The sequence below is a fragment of the Streptopelia decaocto genome (assembly GCF_964273445.1).
Source record: "Streptopelia decaocto genome assembly, chromosome: 10".
Classification (NCBI taxonomy): Eukaryota; Metazoa; Chordata; class Aves; order Columbiformes; family Columbidae; genus Streptopelia; species Streptopelia decaocto.
This window is the reverse complement of record NC_138665.1, coordinates 18973505-18994823: the sequence shown is the minus strand read 5'-3', so window position 1 is coordinate 18994823 and position 21319 is coordinate 18973505. Positions and strand designations below refer to the sequence as shown.

Below are 21319 nucleotides of genomic sequence, written 5' to 3'. Positions count from 1 at the left end.
CTGAGGATGCTCTGCATACGCCCTCAGCACACGAGCAGACTCTTCACAGCCGGGCTCTGCAGAAGATGCCGGCCAGTCTACAGATATGTTTGCTGCTGTGCGTTACATCAAGGAACATTCTGCTTCCAGCTGGACCGCAGAGCCAGCTGCAGCGGTAAGAGGTGATCTTGGACTGCTGGCAAATACAAGCTGTTGATTAAAAACAAAAGCTCTTCTCACAAAACCAGAAGCGTTATCACTTTAGCTTGACAGAAGGTGACAGACAGAACCATCCACCGCTTGGCAGCAGGGCCATGCAAACATGAAATGATAAACATATTTCATAAAGAAATATTAGCACGTTTGTAGAAATTTATGTCCCTGGAAGGCCTTAGAAGACAAGAAGCTTTGATTAAGAAACTAGAACAGGAAGAAATAAAGACATAAAATAAACGAAACCAATTAAAAGCGACACTAACTAACTGGTCACAAAGATTAACCACGATGTAAGAATCATTGCTTAGCCTGTTCCTAGTGAGGTTAATTCCTGGCCCTGCATTTACCCTTGAAGCCTTTCAAGAAATTCTTAAGAGCAAACGACACGACGAGCACCCTGCAGCACATGGAGCTGCTCCGCAGACCCTGCAGCACCGCTCTGGAGCCTGGGAACACCCGAGGCCACCAGCGCACACCACAGGCAGCGCTATGGGACCAGGAACTTGCACCCTAGGGCTGAAGAGCCCGGCAGCAGAGGCTGAGCTCAGGGTGACCTCAGGGAGCGCGGCCAGATGGGTCCCACCCTGCAGCAAGGGCTGCTCCAGCAAGCTGGGAACACGGGTGGCACAGCCCCGGCTGCCTGCTCCCGAGCCAGACACCTACATCCGCCCTCACCTCCTGAGCCACCCAAAGAACCTGGGATTCAAGAAGCTGCCCTGCTACTAGCATGGTTTTGTCATCTCCTCCCTAATGTACAGCCTCAGGCAGACAGCTGCTTCTCCCTGCCCGGTCCTGAGGTGCTCAAGTCCTACACGCCAGCTGGGAGCAACACCAAGCTGCCTCAGAAGTAAAGCTGGGAACAGTGGAAAGCCAGGGACCCGTCCCACTTAGCAGCTGATGCCTAACAGGTCACAAAGTACACTGGCTCAGACAGAAAAGCAGCCACCAGCTACGCTCCCTGGAATGTGACATTTCCATCCACACCTTACTCGTCTCCAGCACTGTCTGGGTCACAAGCCAGGAGAAAGGACCATGAAAACAACCCCGAGGAGCACACCCAGGGGATGATGGCACATGTCCATCGAAGAGCATCCACATACAGCACTTCCCTCTTGGTCACTTCTGGCAACAAACACACACAGAAAGGCAAACTGTACAGAACGCAATGAGCATGTCTCAGTGACATGCAGACAGCAGATTAACACACCAAATTATTACCTGACCCTAAGGGGAGACTCCAAGCGAGGCCAGTGCTCCAGACAGTAATGCAATACTGGCTCCTTGAGGGGTCAGATCACAAGAAAAAAATACTGCCTTCTCTTTGCAAGACTACACATCATAATATACCAGCCAGCAATGTCCTCAGAACTGCTGATAACATGCACCATTGCCAGCTGCTCTCATGAGAGAGTTACAGCAATAACAAGTATCTGCTTATACCCTCATCTTCACTAGCACTGCTTGGCCCCACCAAGTGCCACACACAGACCTGGGCCAGGAGAAAGCTACAGTGGAAAACCAGAAGATCTACTAGTGTAAATGTTCAAGTATTTTTTCGCTCTTTGTGCTAAATATCAGAGGGAAACCTAAAAGCAGCCTCTACGAAAAGGCAGTGACCACCCTATATCTGAATGAAAGCGTCCTCCCACTTCTAAGTGATGAAGGTTCTTTTGCAAAATTAATAATTTCTCGCAGCTCAAATGGCTCTTACCTGCCATCAGAAAAAAGACAATAAAAACTTTGTTTAGCAGATAAAATATTTACCTTGCATTAAGGAAACTTTTCCCAAGGTGCAGATGCAACTGTAAAGAGGAGGAAATATTATCAAGAAAAGGGATGGTAGAAGCTGTTTGCAACTATGCACCTCAAAGCCAGAAGAGATACGAAACTGGATCTCAGGAGTAAAGAAAATTGTCACAAAGAACCACAAATTATTTATTAAAGAGAGTATGATACCATGGGGAAACAAAACAAAACCTAAAATAATCTAGATGCAAACATTTCTATCCAGAGAAACTAGATAAGAGTACAGGGACGACACTCTTTCCTCTATTATCTTTAATTCAATTCTGCTTATCAGCATCATCATTACAGCTAAAAGTGCAAAGACTAACACATTTGGAGTCTTACTCAATTCCCACTGAAGTGGCCGGACAGACTCCAGTAATGCTGTATTGGGTTTCTACGGGCCCTTCCAATCTGAGGAGCTAAATGCTCCTTTAAGAACCAAATGAATTCAGCTTCCCCGCCATTGTGAGGACGATGCCCTGGCCGCGCGCCCTTTCTCTGACTCAGACACACTCAGCCCCGTCTTGCCAAGGATGAAGGCACCCGTAAGGCTCAGCACGGCCCAAACCAGGCTCAGCACGGCCCAAACCAGGCTCAGCACGGCCCAAACCAGGCTCCCTGCACACGGGGGCCAAGCGCCAGGACGCTGGCTAGAAAACTGCACAAACCCAGGGAAGAAAAGTGTGATGGCGAAGCCCATGGCTCAGAACAGACAGCCCTGTATCATTTTCTGTGCGTGCCAGGCACGTGAAGTCTAGTTTGGGCCGACACAGAATGGTGCACACAATGAGCCTCCACTGGAAAATGTGGGCCATCAGGTCATGGTTTATTAGTATTTCATTATCTTCATAGAATGACAGGATGGTTTGGGTTGGAAGGGACCTAAAAGATCACCTGGTCCCAACCCCCTGCCATGGGCAGGGACACCTCCCACCAGACCAGGCTGCTCAGAGCCCCGTCCAACCTGTCTGTGAACACCTCCAGGGATGGGGCATCCACAGCTGCTCTGGGCAGCCTGTGCCAGGGCCTCAGCACCCTCATGGGGAAGAGTTTCTTCCTTATATCTCATCTAAATCTCCCCTCTTTCAGTTTAAAGCCATTACCCCTTGTCCTATCACTATACACCCTTGCAAAAAGTCCCTCTCCAGCTTCCTTGTGGGTCCCCTTTGGGTACAGGAAGGCTCTGTAAGGTCTCCCTGGAGCTTTCTCTTCTCCAGGCTGAACAACCCCAACCCTCTCAGCCAGTCTTCATAGAAGCAACAGCTCCTAAATAAATGCAACACTTCACAGATCTTGCTCCTGTATTACTTTGTGGTTTAAAATATTTTTCTTCCACTATCTAGAAAAATATTTATATAGGATGAAAACATTTTGTGCATCTGAAGAGTCATTTATCTCAGGTTTACAAAGCTGTTCACCAGCTACAACTCATTAAACCCCTTGGCACCATGTAGGTAAAACTTCAGTAACACCCATCCCTAACTCTGATAATCTCAAAGCACGTCTGGAGTGATTAGCGAATTCTTATTAGACAAATCACACACTAGTCTGCAGAGCCAGGGCCAGAATCCTGGGCTTCCCACTGCCAAAAGTCTCAGCCTTTCAGTCTAAATGAGAAAAAGCACTAAAGCCAGACACTGCAGACTGTACAACAGCCTGTGCCAGACCTAGCTCGGCATCGGGAGCCGAACAGAGCTCACCTGGGCCAGCCAGAACACCGGCACTGTCTGCAAAGAGCTACAAACTAGGAAATCAATGCACAGAGATTAAATTGCCACTCAAAATTGCCCTAATAAATCTATGGATGTAAAAATGAGATACATTAACAAACATGCCACCACTGGTCTCTGACACACATGCCAGGAGCCCCAACCCCTCCTCTTCCCATCCAGCATTCACCACTAGCAGTTGCAAGTGCTCCAGCCAAGAAACTCAACAGGAGCTCCCAGGTTGTGCCCCCTGTGCACACAGCATCTATTAGATAAAATCTGTATGCTGAATTAAATTGTACAAAGCACCTCCGGTACTTCAGAGAACAGCAATCACTGCCTGTGGAAGACAATAACAGCAAAATCATCTTTTGCCCCAGCATATGCTGCACTTGCCTGCTACCCAGCACCCAGAGCAGTCCAGACAGGGAGCTCCAGAAAGTCGGTTTTATCGTCCCTCTGCCCTGAGCCATCGGGCGGTTTGCAGCACTAAGTCTCACCTGCCACACAGCTGTTCTATCTCTCTTAAGGTTCATACCCTCTGCTACGTTTACCGTGGTATTTTGACATTTGGACACTTGCCTAATAGCCATGGGGGTGAGCGTAGCTGGTCACATCACTTACTGAACGCTCTTCTGCTCCACACACTGACCACATCCCCTCCCCATGTTTGCAGCCTCCGATCCCCTTCAGCTACACCACTTAGTGGCCAATTTCTTTCAAAAAACTGATTAGTTCTGCTATTGACATCCCCATAACTTCTGCTGTTCTCAAGGGGAGCGAAGGTCTTTCGAAAATACAGGCTTCAATATCTGAATCAAATCCAAAAATCAGAAGGGCTTTTCCCGTCCTGCCTCCTTGTGCAGGAGCACAGGAGGAAGAAACAGGAGCCCGATTTTCCCTTCTGCTCTGTAACTGACGTATCAGGAGGACTCCGGCCAATTGCATAATTACAACGTGCCTCAATTCCCTCATTTCTCAGTGGCTACAATGATGCTGTAACAAATCCCCGCACACTTGGGACTGATCCGGTACTTAGGATTCTGCCTCCCTGCAGGCGCGTTGCGACCCGACAGGCACAGCCCGAGCTCCTGGGACAGCCGGGCTCTCCGAATGCAGTCGGTCATGAATTTTTCAGCAAGTTGCATGTCAGTGGCTTGAAAGAGAATCTTTTCATGGGAATATGCCGCTGTTCTGGAAGGCCTCATCACACGGAGGAAACAGGGAGGGAACAGCATTTCTGTTCCCTTGGAGAGCAGCTGAAGAAAGTGCAGGCTCAGGGCTGTTAACACGAGTGGGAAACCCAGGTTCAACACCAGCACCCCCTGGCAGGGGATCCAGATTCCCCAGGAACAGCTTTTCCATTCCTTTGTGAAAACAGCATTTCTTCCAGTCCCAATCTTTTCTGAACAGTTTTAGAAGGTCTTAGCGCCAGGGAGATATAGAAACCACGTACCTGGCCGTACGACAGGGAAAGGGCTCAGGCTGCACGTACCCGTCAGCGATGCTGTGTATACACAGCGACCAGGGCACCGGGAGCTGAGCTCCCAAGAGGCTGAGGATGTCGGAGTCTCCACTCGACCTTCCTCCAACAGAGAGCCAGCCTGCTGGCCACCTCCCAGCCATCCTGTGCAGATTATTCACTAGTTAATGGCTGGAGAGTGCTCGGAAAATGTAGAATGTCAGGTATTGCTGTCATTTCCCATTATTATTGTGGTTCTCTAACACACATACCACAAGCAACTTGGATCTCTCCTTCCTGTGAATCTGTGATGCTGGACTCAACATGAATCAGTTCTTCCAAGCTCAGCATGTGAGTTATAACAAATGAGTGATCATCTTGGCCTAGAACCTTTTGAGAGAGCTCTGGAGATGGATGACACAGAGCCAGACAGCCTCAGCATGCAAATGTAGCTGCGTGACACCGCTCTGCCCCACCACACTGCCTGAAAAAGTCCTTCTGCCAAGATCTACTGTTCACCCAGAAAAGCTGGCAGGAGGGAAGATGTGTCTGTACTAAACCATTTGTACGTAGCATCTGGTAACTGAGCCTGACGTGCCACTGAAGGATCTGGGCTAACCTTCAACTGCACAGCGACAAACGCTCAGACACGCTCCAGGAACCACCATGGGACCCACTGCGACCCATCAGCCTTCCCCTCAGCTTCCTCACCCAGACTGACGGCACGGAGCACACTGGCCAGACTGAGATGATTACAACCTGAACTGCAACACCAACACATTTAGAGTGGGCCTAACTCACACAGCAGCCAGTATTACTTCATTTGACAATCCAGCTGCACAAAATGGACCCAAGCAAAGGCTGGAATTTGCACAAGCGTGTTCACACTTGGTGTCCACACCACTCAAAGCGGGTGATTTATAACCAAATCAGTTAAGCCACTGCCACTTTTTTGACAAGCCCAGAATTTTCTTCTTTCTTGTGTCTATGTGAGTGCTGTATGTGCACATCAGAAATTACTGTTTAACATCCAGCTATCTCCCTCATCTCCTTTTTACCAAACCCTGTGGGTACAGGCTAACATGGCACTAAAAGGACTGGGCTAGATTCTCCGTGCAGGCAGCACGCAACCCCTCCATCTGCGGGTGCGCTTCGCCTGCGATTTCAGATAATGCACCTTCCCCACGGCTTTGGGAAAGCACGCATTTGCATTGCAGAACATCAAGAGACACAGAGGCAATAAATTCTCCTCTCCATCCTTCCAACAGGTAAATGACTTGGCAAGTTGAGTGATAAAGAACCAACATAATTATTTGTCATTAAGTTGCAATACTGGCCAAGAAGGGATAAGGGCTTGCTGATTAGAAATGCTATCAAGGAAAATCTAAGAAGTGACATTAAGGCATGCATTGAAAATATATTTTGTGCTTCTCCTAGAAACATCTAACTATTTCAAGCCAGCACCTCTTGTTTTACTTGGCATGAGCACCTTTCGCCATAAACATTTCTTTATTACATCAAGGATTTTATGAAGGAGACAACAGCACCTACCAACAAAACAGAACCTCCATGTTCTCTTTAACAAAACAAAGCTCGTCTCAATATTCATTCAGAAAGAAAAGCCAGCCTGACCAGAAAACAGCAGCAGACGTCACCGCACAGCCCGCCTGCTCCTCGTGCAAGGCCTCCACCTGAATCTGGATCATCCCCATATTTACACCCTGGACCACCTTGAACCAAAATTCCTTATCCACGAATGTCTTTTCAACCATGACCAAAACTTCACTCACTTGCTTCCAGAGAACACGATGGGACTCAGTAACGCAGCACAGCAGCCACAGCCGTCCCAGGGCTGCGCAGAAGGCGCTCAGCCCCAGGAGAGCCCAGCTCCGCCTGCACGCGACTCACCACCCATGTGCAGAGCAAACGCTTCCACTCCTCTGACAAGCAGAAGTTACTTAGGCTTATCGAGCACATACTCCTTGCACATTACCTTCAGGGCCTGGCCAGGGTTAGTATCTTCAATATCAAGAACTCATCTATGCATCTGAGATACCCACTGGTGCTTCTACAGCCCATTCAGATCACAGAACAGTCTGGGTTGCAGGGACCTTCCCAGCTCCCCCAGTGCCCCCCCTGCCATGAGCAGGGACATCTTCACCAGCTCAGGTTGCTCAGAGCCCCGGCCAGCCTGGCCTGGGATGTCTCAGGGATGGTTCATCCACCACCTCTCTGGCCAACCTGGGCCAGGCTCTCACCACCCTCAGGGACAACAATTTCTTCCTCATGTCCAGCCTGAATCTCCCTCCTTTAGTTTAAAACCATCACCCCTTGTACTGTTGCAACAGGCCCTGTTGAAAAGTCTGCCCCCATCCTCCTTCTTGGTCCCTTTGAAATACAGAAAGGCCACAATAAGGTCTTCCCGGAGCTTCTCTTCTCCAGCTGAACACCCCAACTCTGCTCCCAGCAGAGCTGTTCCAGCCTCAGATCGTTTCTGGGGCTCCTCCGGCCCCTCTCCAGCAGGTCCATGAGTGTCCTGTGCGGAGGACCCAAAGCCGGACCAGCACTGCAGGGGGGCCTCAGCAGAGCGGAGCACAAAGCCAGTTCTGACCTAATCTGTGTTCTGATCCCACACACTTACATGTGGCCACCAAGGCAGATTCTGTACCAGTTTTCTGGGCTTATACCACTCCCAGCTCAGCAAAGTTTCACAGGAGTTGCAAGCTGGGACCTTTATCAGAAGGTGAGTATTCAGTGTTACTGATAAACTCAATCATGATTCTCTGGGTAGATCATACTCTTTTAGCAATTATTATCAACCCTAGTATCACTCTGGTTGCTGTCTACTGTAGGAGTGCCCTGATCTGATTCACATTCAGGGGCATTATACCATAAAGTGCAACACACAGAATCATGGACTCAGACTTCAAGAGACCCTTAAGAGCATCGAGTCCAACCACAACCTAATTCTAGCACTAAAGCATGTCTCCAGGAGCCTCACCTACCCGTCCTTCAAACACCTCCAGGGATGGTGACTCACATGATCCCAGTCTGACAAGCTGATACTGAAGACTGTGCTAAATGGAGATGAATCACTTTTAAGTCTTTTCAGAAGGTCTGTTTGCCCTCAAAGAAACAAGTTTCCATTCTTCTAAAGGCTGGACAGCAGAACCGCGCATTCTTTTCCCTAAGGAAGCACCTCCAGGGCAAAGCCCTTTTCTGAGTGATTGGCCTACGCCTGTGACCGTCTGCAAAACACCCGTCCCAAGAACTCTGTCTGAGAAAGGGAATCTCGGGAGAGGGAAAGGACTTGGAAAGGGAGCTATAGAAAGAATGAATGGGTGCTGGGAAATAGCAGAAATCTGGAGACCATGCTCCTATTGCAAATGCTTTTGAGGTGTCACATCAAAATGAGAACTGATGCAGTTACTAAACAGAGCTATTTCATAAATCTCAATTCTGTAAATTAAATGGAACTTGAGGTCAACCCACGTAACTGGAGCAGGATTTGGCCAAAGCCATTATTTTTCATAGGACCGGCCTTTGGGAAAGCAAGCGTATCACGAAACCCCTGGTGAGATAGTTAACGCTGACTAAGAGAACAGTACTGACAGGTTATTTTTTGCTGAAAGTTATCTCACCACTGAGCTCTGACACAACTCTCAAAACCCATTCAGATGCCATAATCTTGACTGCAAAACAATTCAGCATGTGGCAAAACATACATCCCCTATATGCAGGACTAACCTGGGATGCTGCTTGGAGTTTGGTTGGTTGGTTTCCCCTGCTCTCTGAATTCTAACCTGTTTTTATTTCCAGGAATTAAAGCTAAAGGGCAAGAGTGGTAAGATTTTCCAACATCGCATGACAAAACACAGGAAAACTACCTTCCCCCAAACTATGAGGCCAGAGTTGCAATTGCATTTTCATTTGTTTCACTAAATCCATAACACACCACCTGTGCTGAATGGGTGCAAGGGGAGACATCACATTTCAAGCGTTGTCCAAACTGAACAAGAGCATCACTTATCAGTGACCACTTCACAGTTAAATGGACGAGTCCCTCGTGTTGAGGGCTATCGGCTTCCTGGAACGAGCTCAAAGGCCTCGCCTTGTGCCTTCAGAGCACGGGGCACAGGCAATAACACAAACGCAGCTGCACAGGCTGTGGGGTCCGGGTACCAGAAGTTCTGCCCAGTGCAGGCTCAGGCAAAGCAGAGGGACCGTCGCTAAGATGTGGCTCCAGCATTCACAGCTGGCCTAAATTTCACTCCATGCCAGGAAGCAGCTCCTCTCTTGCAGATGGCTGCTGTTAGCGAGCGCTGACACCCACCACGGAGCAAGTGGGCATGCAATATTAATAGCGTCAATGAGAAAATTATGAGCCCACGTCAAAGCGCTGAAAGTTGTTTTCATGACATCTGGCTTTAAAACTAAGTGCAAAGGGAAGGTATTACACTCGGCTAAGCGTGTTTAGAGGACTTTCTTTGTAAGATGCGATTCTGCAGTTTTCAAACACGCATGTTTGCAGAATGACCTCTTAAGGACGGGGAAAAGCTGTTGTCAGCTATAACTCAGCAAATCACAAGTTACATGAAGAAATAAAAATCAATGCTGCTCTGAAATTTAGCCTGGTAGAGAAGCCAAAGCTATCATAGCTGCTGGCTGGGAAGTTCTGCTGTGACCATGTGTTTCCCACAACATGGTCATCCCCTTGGAATCTGGGTCCAAAGATTCTGCTGGAATTAAACTGAAGCCAACCAGTAATGCAAATGAAGTAGTACAAACTCATTTGCTACAATTTTTCTATTAACAGGCAATGATAAAAGGGCATAATGAGTTAATCTAATTTAGAAATCTCCCCTCCCTCATTAAAACACTCTGACATTGGACCAAACCACACAGAGCCGACTCTCATCCGCAGAGGCAGCAAAGCCGAAACACACATGAAGATGCTGTTGGCAACGCAATCTCTATGAGAAGGCTCTTGGATTTTGGCATGTAATACATTAGGGACAAGTACAAAGCACAGATTGTCCCGAGGACATAGTGGCTGTCACTGGTGTCCCTTTCGGGTGGAAGAGGGACTGCTCGGGCAGGGCTACGTCTCCACAGATGGGCCCAGCCCAACCTGAGCTCCTCCGCTTGCACTCCGCTTGCACTCCGAGCAACTCGTGTCTGTTCCGAGAGCTGTGAAGGAACGTGAGCACGGAGTCCATCACCGTCCTGTCCTGCTGACAGCTACGGGACCCGATGGCCTCCAGCGGAGGACATGTGCTCTCACTGCAGCGCTCTCAACAGCTATCCCGTACGGCATGGCGGTAACAGACAAGCCTTCACGGGATTCTAGATGTGTGTCTTTGATAGCTCTGCCACCTTGACGTCTACCCACAGTCAGGGCCTGACATCTTTTTAAGTAGTTTGTTGAGACACTAGAACCTGATGACTCAATTTGGCTATTTGTCTTAATTTGCAACAGACCTTGGAACTGCACAGGAAAATACGACAGGCTATTTCCTCTTGGAGCAGGTGAAAGATGGAACCAGCCACTAATAAATCTGCTCTACTTTCTCTGCTCAGTTACCTGGTTTTGTTTTGAATCAAACCCTGCCTGTTTTCCACTTATAATTTGGGCAAAACAGACCGGATCAAAGCCAGTCCTACCTCCCACATGCGCAGCCGCCCTGACTTCACCGGCGCTCAAGCCAGACAGTTTGAAATTACATCACGGGCATCTTGCTGCAGTCGAGATGGCATCACCTCAGGTTACATAGGAACACAGGGCTGGGAGAGACCCGCCGGGTCACCAAGCACAGTCCCGGCTGTCCAGGCAACCACGTCACCTAATCCCTTTATAAATGAATCAAAAATAGCTATGAACCATACTTCACTGGGCACACCCCAGGCTGGCCATGAATGATAGATTGTGATGTAAACTGACTCGGGAAGAAGTACACAGGTGCATCCAAGACAAATTAGAAACTGCAGGGTGGCAACTTAGTCTAATGGGCAGCAAAGGGCCGGGCAGCGCGACGGCTGGTCCTGCTGCCGGCCCACGCTGACCCACGTCACCCCCGGTGGCATCGCTCCACCCCTCAGGTTCCTCTGCGCCCAGACCAAGATAATGACATTGTCCTTCCTTTGCAGATTGCTCCCAGCTCTACAGACAAAAAGAGGGATACGAAAGCTATTTTTATCCACTCAAACTCCCCAGCAGGTTTTTAAAGCCCTCCTTTGCAATTCAGTCTGTGGATAATTTGCTACCTGCATCTCTGTAAAGTTTAACCTGTCAGAGCCTGGCAAAGGTGTAATTTCATCCCCAGGCTCTTCTGACTTGAGACTCTGGAGCTTCTCTTTGTGGATTAAGTATCAAAGCAATAGCTCTGTGAGACAACAGCCCTTTGCATCTCACAACCCATGCCTCATTCTCTCTAAACACAGGTCAACAGGCCAGAATCAAAACTTCTGCTCTCCCCTCATTTCTCCTTCCCCATGCACACTTAAAGAAAAAACACAGATAAGAGCAGCAGACAGAGATACAGACAGAGGCTTATCCCACAGGCAGAGGATTATAGCATCATGATGTAATGACCTTGTTCAGAAAAGAAAAAGGTTACTTACATGACAGCATGAGTTGCAGAAATACCAGCTCCTTTCCAGAACAGGGTAAAACAATGTCCATTTAAAGTTATGCCGAAGAAAACGCAAAACACTTGTCCAGTGAACTGGAGAGAGAAAGAGCAAACTTCAGCCCAACTGCCATGGATATAATCTCTCTCCAGATACACACAACACGCTGAACCAAACAGACAGCAGTGCTGCTCAGCTACGTACGCACGGAAAGGAGACGCTGCTCTGCGTCCTCAAACAGCCAGGAGTCCCCTCCGCCGTGGACAAAGGTACAGGGCAAAACCAGCCGCTTTTGTGCTTCATTTCAGGTGCAAAATGCTACAGAGCAAACCTTTCTCTTGGTGAAGATTTTGCATTTATACTTTCTTTGAATGTCTTGTTCCCACACAGAACAACTGGAGGGAGGGAGGGACGTGCTGCCTGGCTGGGAAGCAATGCCATGGAAGAATAACTCGAGGCCAGGCTTGTTTCTCTGTTTAGACAGCATTTACTGAAGCCTTGGCCATGACTAAAACTCTAAGGCTGACTTAATGACATTTATGACTACAGGTTTCTCAAAGGGACTTGTTCCTAAGGAACTTTCAAATGCTATGAAAATAATAGGTGTGATATTTACCATTTAAAACATTGTAAAAGAACACTGACGTTACTGCCCCAGTACAGCACGCTTATTTCCCATTCATCTCTCACTGTTGTTATTCTGCTCATGGGAAGCGTATGCTATTAAAGCCAATATTTACCAACAGGTACTAGAGCTGTGTAAGTAATATAGCCCTTCCGTGTACAACCAGCTTCCAACAGGAAAGAAGAGGCGTCTGGCAAGCCCTGGCCTGCCAGGGACAACGGCGCCATGTCCCGTTCCCAGGACAGAGAGCCCTCCGGTCACCCCGGACCCTTCCACTGGAGAATGCTGGGCTTGTCTGGCGAGCCTTCCGAGCCCACTGGAAACCCCACAGCAGACACAGAAAGCTCAGAGTCTGAACTGGCACCAGATGCTTTAGGAAACAAGTGAATTTCATTTTGTCACAGGAATACGAGAAGGCCAAAATGCTTTATTTGTCAGCACGGGAACAGTCACTCATCTAAGAACATGAATATTCTTTTATGGTTGTTATAAAATGAGACTTTTCCAAGGAAACCCTGCGCTGAGCAGCAGTGCCGTGCACCAGCTTGCAGTGCCCTCCACACTCACATGCAACAAGAAATGTATTTTCTATAGCAGATGAACAGCAACAACAGCCTTCAGACTAGCGTATGGAACATCATCTGCAGCAAATCCCAGCCTCTCAAGAAGCAGCCTACGATACCTCCCCATTACCTCAAAGACTCCATACAAAGGCCAGCTCAACATCATCCATCTACTGCAGCTTTTCTTCTCAATTAACCAAGAAAAAGTGTATTAGCCACACATCAAAACTGCATTGCAGCTAGAGCTGCCAATTACCGAGAGCAAAAAGGGAGGCTGATTCATTTGACTGTATGTGGGCCTTGGCTGGAGCTTTCCCAAAACACTACAAGAAAAGGAGAAAACCTCAGTGAACCTCCCCCTCATTCCCACCCTTCTCTCCCCCCAAATCACATCCAGAGGCCCGTACTTGCAAAAACAACATTTCCTGGAGGATTCTCTCTCCAAATCGCTCCTTTTCTAAATTCAGACAAAACACACAGCAACTCAAAATACGTCTGCATATGATCTATACGCATACAAGGACACCGCTCCCTAACATGTGCGAGCAAAATACAACGCAAAGTGTCTAAAAACCCTTTAAATCCCCAGTCCCCGCTGCCGGATGGATGCACCACAGGTCTGCCTTTAAAGAAGGACATGTGAAGTAATGTTCCACCCTAAATTGTCCTCGTTAATTGCCATGGGCCCAAATTCTATCATTCAGCCACCTACTGACCTGGGTTTGCAAGGTCCCTGGCCACACCACCACCCCCATCCCCCACAGGGAGGTCGGGACACAAAGACTCAGTCACGTTTGCTTCTGATCGGTATCTTCTGCTGCTCTGCCAGCACCCGGCTGATGGTCGTGGACACGTAACCCCATCTGTGGTTCCCCTGTGTGTCTGACACGAGCCGCCTGGCACTCAGCCCCTCAGCCCCTGCCCTAACACATCTCTGCTTCTTCTCCAGGCCTGACTTCTAGCCATTTACTGTAACCCTTTCAGACAGCTTTCACAGAAAATAGGCTTTGAGATCCTCAGAGTGTAGAAGGATGCTTGAAGCACCTACTGCTTGCTGCCCTTTGGCACCAACGTTCAAAACTGAAGTGACCAGTGTCCCACCAACAGCAGGACAGGCACCTTCTGTTTAATGACCCCACCAACAAAAGCCACCAGTCTAATGAGAACTTACACTCTAGAAGCTGTTTGAGATATGTAAGAGCACAATTTCTACCTCTTCTTGCCCAAAAGTAAGTCCTGCTGTGGGTTGACTTTGGGATTACGGTTACCAGACTGCTTCCTACACAGTTACAACTCTCCAAGCGTAATTTCCGTTCCGGTATACAAGCAGTTACACTCAGGATAACCACTCCAATAGATGTATTCCTCCAACAGAATCACGCATGTTCAGCTGTACCCGTGAGGCCAACCTCCGCCATTCTGCCAGGACCAGCAATGCAAACCCCACGGAACACAGCCCAAAGGAAAACACTCAAGAATCAGGTAACTGACATCTTGCATCACCTGTGGCCCTGGAAACTGCATCCACACATTGCTGCTCACCAAGTAAGAGGAGAGAGATCCTACCTCACCAAGGACTTAGAACTGGAAAACCACCTCATACCCAGATTCCTGTTACTTTTCCTTATCGCGTGAAGCAGCCCGGCTGTCACCCGAGTGCCCCCAGAGTGTGCCCTGAAGAGAAGCTGCTCCAAAGCTCGCACTGTCTCTGTTATGGATTGTGGCTGTAGAAGAGCCCCCACGTTAGATGCTTTGGAGACGTTTTACTTCAGAAATACACAATGGTACCAGGAGTTCCAGCAATTCCGTATCACTATAGCTTTCCAAAAGAAGGGTCCAGGACAAGATCTCTGTGAGTGAACCGTCAATATACTGCAGATAAGAAGGCGGCTCCACTCTCACTCAGCTTATTCATTCTGAAGGAATCCTTATTCATTAATGCCAGTAGAGGGGAGGATTCTGCGTTCCCCTAGTGTAAGGCACGGAGAGAGAACAAGAGCATGGAGAGAAGGTGCAGAGTGGGATGTGGGGCAGAGGAGACCGTCCCCACACACTGCCACTCTAGATACTTCCAAATACTATATTACCCCATCTCTTTCTGGTCTATGCATCCTATGAAGTGCAAAGCACCTCCTCAAAAAGAAACAAAGCAGAGAGCAACTTCTGGCTGCTCGAGTCTTTTTTCTTGCTATAAATCTGACCTCTTCCCAACTTGAGCTCCCAGAGCCTCTGGCATGAAGAGAGGAGAGTCATGGCACAGCACAGCTAGCAGAGACCATATCTGTAGGAAATAAATAACCAGGATGCCAACCTGAGCTGGCCAGGCTCACTAACAGCATCAAACGAGGATGCAGGCAGCTCTTTTCTGGAGCACGCAGGCACCGTTTCAGTTGCTGAAATATTTATGCCCCAATAGGAGCTGCGGTATCAATGTCTGTCCCTGATACAAACAAACCTGAGCTCAAAGCATGACAATCTGTGTCGTGCACAGCGGAATCACAATTAAAGGCATATTCCAAGCCCCTGTTTCTGCACGCACACATTTCACAGCTTTTCTGGTGACACTTCAAGAGCATCCCAAATTTAAGTCCACAATCTTCTGCCTGTGAGGGCAGGAGACATTAAAAAGAGTTTTAGCAAATGCCCAGGATTTTAATTGCGTGACTTCCATCCTTCCCTCTCAGTTTCCCAGGCACCATCAGCCCCATGGTTCAGCTGGGGGGGGCTGGGTGCACCTGATAAATACGAGCTGGCATCTGGTCACTGCAGGTTGAATCAAAATCCTCTGCAGGGAAGAGCCTGGAAAATTTCCGATCTGGAGGATTTTCTCCTTCACAACAGGGAACAGAGAAGGCGGAGACAGAAAATGGAAAACATTAGGCCTTTCACTCCCCTTGAGAGACACACAGAAGTACTTTCCAGTGCCCTTCCCAAGAAAGCACACAGCAATTTATCCGTGCCACCAAAGGGACAGGGACTGGGGGGCCACGGAGCTGCTGCCCCTTCAACAGCACCGTCTGGAGAAGTGAGTGTGCTCAGGTGACACGGCAAGAAAACATTTTAGTGCTCCCATAACCACCTGCAAGCAGCCGTGCGTGCACCCCGCACAGCACCGCTGAGCCTGCGCAGGGGCCAGAGCACCTTCAACCCTTCAGGATTAGGAAGAAGACGAGAGCGGGATGACTCCAGGGTCTGCGCTGTACTGCAGCGCTGAAATGGCAGTTTGTTTGGGGTTATTTGGGATAGCAGTACATTGTCTTGTGGAAAGCCGAGCACACGCGTGTGCAGCACGCCGGATCAAAGCACAGCTATCGCTGCTCCCCCTGCAAGGTACCACTTCCACAAGTCAACGGGTCACATCAAAATCTTTGTTTCCGTTTCTCTGGGAAGGCATACCTTTGCTCTTAGGATTATGAAGAAAAACGTAAAACTTCCCCAAAGACTCCCTGAACACATGCTTTGGGATCCCAATTGCTTTTATCTGCTGCTGATGGCAATAAAAAAGCACACGCGACGAAAGCAGATGAAATAAAGGTGTATCCAACCTTCACTTGGCCATTTCCCACCCTTGCAAGCCTTACACGGCGCTGTACTGGGGTGTCCTGCACTAACAGAGCCCCAAACCAGCGCTGGCGCATGGGAGCGGCGCAAACTGCTCAGTGTGCAGCTGACAGCAAAGCCCCCAGGGCAGAGGAGCTTTGCCGACATCGCTCAAGAGCCAGTTGCATCTGTCAACACGCCACCAGATAACAAATTGACAATAAAAAAATAATGTTGAGAAATAAGCCTATTGAATCTATAACAACACTGTTTTACCATTGAACACTTAACACACATAGTCACGATAAGTCTTTAGAGCAAGACAAACCAACAGACAACATCTGCTCACGCTAAGTGACACCCGTGGTAGAGCTCTCTCAACTGAGCTGGACGTGCCCTTGTTTTGAGAGATGTGATTTCTAGACCTGGCTCTGGAAGGGAAGGTACAAGACTGGACACGGGAATACCCCAAGGTGCACCTCGCCCAGGGCTGCTTGTGGTAGGGCTGGTGGCACATGCTGACAAGATCCTCCCAACCCAGGAGCCAAAGACCTGGAGTACCTGCAGGCCTGACCAGGGCTTCCTGGGGTCAAGAGCTCCAGTAACTGGACACGAGACCGCATCAACAAGACTGCAGGTTTCTGTAGGACGGACTGTGTGGATGCCATGCTGCTCGCCCAGAACAAGGAGTCCGTGTCCTACACGGCGTGGCTGAGGAGCTGAGGGCCACCCTGCAGCCCTCCAGTCTCAGGAAAGCCAGCTGGCCAACTCATCAACAGGGCACTGCCAGAGCTTTAATAAGTTGCACCTGTTCAATTAAACATGCAAAATGAAAAGTCCCTTTGCTATCCCCAACAGAGCACACCCTACATCTGCTGTCAGCTGCACACGACCCACATCTGCCAATGTTCACCTGGAAAAGTTCTCCAAAACTCAAAGCACCAAGACAAACCACAGATACTTTTGTTGTATTTTTCCATTCCAGAATTACTGCCAGGAGCAGGAGACACCAGCAACAGCAGGTCTGAGACAAGACATTCACATCAGCATCTCCACCTGTGCTGGCCCTGGCCCAACGAGACACAGCAGCTGCCACTCAGCCTAACGCCGTTCTTCAATATCGGGCAATCAAAGTAATCATAGAAGAAACAGAACACACCTAAGCTCGACTATTTGTGTCTGAAAGGTAAAAGGCGAAACAGCTACAGGGAGAAAACACCAGCTAAACACAAAACGTTATCGGCAAATAGAAAGGTTTGTTTCTGCAGGTGAAAGTTAATTCATGTTTCTCTCTCACTGCCCTTCCCACCCCCTCACTCTGCTCCCCCTGCCCATCAAGTTGCTGGGAGAAAAGAGTCAAGCACCATTTGCAGGAGCCGGGGCAGGCAATGGGAAAGGAAGATCACAGTGGGTCCTGCCTGCCGTGTAGCACAGCGAGGAGCAGAAACCAGCGCTCGCACCAGCTCAGCACCAACCAACAGCAGCGCTCGTGTCCCAAAGCCACAGGGAGCCCAACCAGAGCAGAAGGCAAATCGAGCAACATCTCCCCTGCGACCAGTTCTGTGCAGACTCGGCTGAAATGAAGGAGCTGAAGGCAGATCTGAAAGACCTCCAGCTTCCAGGCTGCCTTTGATCCCACAACACTGGCAGCTCCAGGAACACTTGGACCCACAGTCACAATTAACAGCATTAAAAGGAAGAGCAGAAAGCTGCTAGGCAGAGAGACCTGGAACTGTCACCACAAACCAGCTCTCCTCTAGGAGCAAACACTGGCAGGCCAGGAGATGGCTAACGCAGGAGCTGGGTTTGTCGTGGCAAACAATACGCTGCAGAGCTGAATTTGCTTCCCCCATCCCTGTAACCATGTGCACAATAGGTGCAAAAAAATATGGTATGTGAAAGAAGACAACCTCTTGCGCCAAGTTTTGTTTTTCCAGGCCTTGTGAGCTGGTTCAGGGTACACAGGATAGGTTGGACTCCAACTTCCACACACTTCTAAATACTGAGTTTCGGTCTGATCCTTACAGAGAAATTGCCCAGTGAACTTGCTTGGAAAGGTTATGTCCTCTTCACTGCAGCCAACGGCAAAATACTCACCAACTTCTGAAGGACCCCCTCATTTGGTTTGTTAGTTTAGAAGGCACAAAGAGCCCATCAGACACTCCCTAGGAGAAGCCGGCATGCCCATGCTGAAGCCCCGAGGTGACCAAGGTCCAAGCACAATGAGGGCAGCTCACCCTGCGCCCACAGCCGCCTCCTGAACTGTTGCTGCTGCAAGCGGTGGCCTGTGAGGCTGGAAACTTAATCCTGTAACAGGAGCTCAGGGCTCGCAGGAGCTACTGAGACTTACTTTTACTTATCCAGAGTCACTCAGGGAAGAAATGCCATCCATGCAGGTCTCGATTCAGAGCACAAACTCCTCCACAGCCCAGAAGTGGCTGCCTGCAGCCCCCAACCTATGAAGCCAGACCCCAAAACACCCCCAACCCGCTCCCACCAGCTCCTCTGCCCAGGCCCCCCGAGGAGGCAGCTCCGGCAGCGCAGCCTGAGCATCGCTGTCACTGCACAACACCCAGATCATGGCAGTCCTTCCCCTTCGTGCACATAACCCGTCACAGCAACCTCCACTCCACACCCGCAAACAACACACCAGCCCATGGCCTGGGCCTGAAGCAAACCATCCCAAATTCCTGATTTACTTTTTCTGCTCACGCCATTGGGTAACCCATGACCGAACACCTTTCCTGGATGCGTGAGGCTCCTCTGCAGCCCGTGTCCCACTTCCACAAGAGATGAGGCAAAGGTGCTTGAAAACCCCCAGTGCCATTTCTGCACCAACGGGCTGTTCCCGGCCCGCAGGTCCCACACCAGCTCCCACCTGGGGGACACGGCATCCCGGCTGCCCCCCCGGGGCTCTTCCCAGCTCCTCGCAGCTGTGCCTGGCCCCCCCTCGCCCGACAGCCACCGAGAAGGTGGATTCATACAAGAGGAGGAGCCAGGGGAGAAGATCTCATCTCATCATCCCCTCCAGCCCCAGCATCTCCATCCCTCTTCCCCTCCCCAGGCAGGTAGCGGCCTGGCCCCGGCGCTGCAGCCCCCCCGCCCCCCCCAGAGCCCGTCTTCCTCCTCCTCCTCCTCACTGGGGTGATTCATGTCAGCCCGACAGTCGCTCAGCAAAGCCCACGTTCATCTCCAGCCTCCTGGTTCCCTGTGCTGAACGCCATCGCTGGCTGTGCCCAGAAGGAAAACAAAAAGCGGCCTCCCCTCTCCCACAATCCTCACACAGCGTCAAATTCGGGCAGGTGGGGCACCGGGGAGACGACGTGAACGAAGCCTTTGGGGGTGTCTGCCAAACTCTCCACGCTGACAGATAACCAGGTTGTTGGCTCCTAATGCACGTTGTGCCCACCCCAGAAAATGGAGCCACACGGAGAGAGACAAAATTCAACCCCCTCAGCACCCTTTGTGGCTGCCAGTGCAGAAACAGCCCCGCTCCTTCCAGCTCAGGCCACAATCTCTTTCAGATGTTGCTCGCTTTGAAGCCGTGGCTTTTCCTGCCCCAATTCCCTCAGCCATCTCCGTTAAATACATCACTGTATTAAAATAGGGTTCATTTCCGGCACCGGCGAAAACTGGATCTGAAAACCGTCTGAATGCCCGAAAAGGGGGCAGAGGAGCCGGGCGCATCTCCGGCGCGGGGCAGCCGGGCGGGCAGAGCGGGGCCGGAGCGGCCGGGCGGGCAGAGCGGGGCCGGAGCGGCCGGGCGGGCAGAGCGGGGCCGGAGCGGCCGGGCGGGCAGAGCGGGGCCGGAGCGGCCGGGCGGGCAGAGCGGGGCCGGAGCAGCTCCCCGGCCGCTGCACAGGGCTGGGACAAAGGGACAACCGGCGACCGGCTCCACGGTGGCACCAGGCACCGAGCACCTTCCCGCACGGATTGCGGGGAGAACTTAGCAGGCGTTTGTAAAGGGGTCAATCAGATGCGTGTTGCCAATAAAGAGTATTAAAAAAAAAACCAGCAGAGTTATTTATAGGCAGATTCGCCCCCTCCGCTGCAGAGCGCGGCCGCAGCACCGCATTGTCGGCGCTGGGCACACGCACACCGCGGCAGCCTCCATGGCCGGGGCCGACACAACTTGGGAGCCGGCGGAGGCTCCGCGGCCGCGCCGGGAGCTGCTCCCGCAGGGCGCGGGTCTCCATTCGCAGCCGGCGCGGCGGTTGCCCGGTAACGCAGGTGTCACCGATGGCGGCCGAGCCCGGCACCGGCGCAGCACGGGCCCCCCCGCCCCGCCAGCCCAACCCGCCCCGCTCCGTCCCCGCCGCGGCGCCGCGCGCACGGCCCCGTGCCCCTGGCGGCGCGGGCGGGCGCACCCCGCGGCCGCTCCCGTTACCTGCCGCTCGCTCGCGCTGTCATGCTGCACCGGCCGCCCCGCCGCGGCCTCGCGCCGCCGCCGAGGCCCCCCCGGGCGCAGCCCATCTGCCGCGCGCCCGCCCCCCCGCGCCGCCGCCGGGACGCGCCAATCGCCGCGCGCGCCGCCGGGACGCGCCGCCGCGGCCCCGAAGCCCGTGTCGTCACCCGCCGCCCGCCGCGCCCATTGGCTGCGCAGGCTGCGGGGGCAAATCTTGTGTTTCGAGGCAGCTGCGTGGGGAAAGCGCGACGCGGGGGGGAGCCTGAGTGCGCCCTCCTCCCCGGGTCCCCCTCCGCGTGGCTCGGCCGCGGGCACCAGCACCCGGCTGGTGCTGAAAGGGGCCCGGAAAGGCACCAGAATCCCAGAATGTCAGGGGTTGGAAGGGACCTGGAAAGCTCATCC

At 51.1% G+C, this 21319-nt stretch overlaps 1 protein-coding gene across 3 annotated transcripts in view; it reads right to left on the bottom strand.

Moving 5' to 3' along the window:
- PAK3 (p21 (RAC1) activated kinase 3) overlaps nucleotides 1–21030 on the bottom strand; it is a 70419-nt gene extending 49389 nt beyond the window's left edge. For 2 of the 3 annotated variants that reach the window (XM_082061683.1, XM_082061685.1), the window contains exon 1: nucleotides 20900–21030. The gene's annotated coding sequence lies outside the window, so the exon portion shown is untranslated. Of the gene's footprint in view, nucleotides 1–11775; nucleotides 11880–20899 lie in introns of all 3 variants that reach the window. The other variant, XM_082061684.1, reaches the window with a different exon arrangement.
- Nucleotides 21031–21319: the final 289 nt, after the last annotated feature.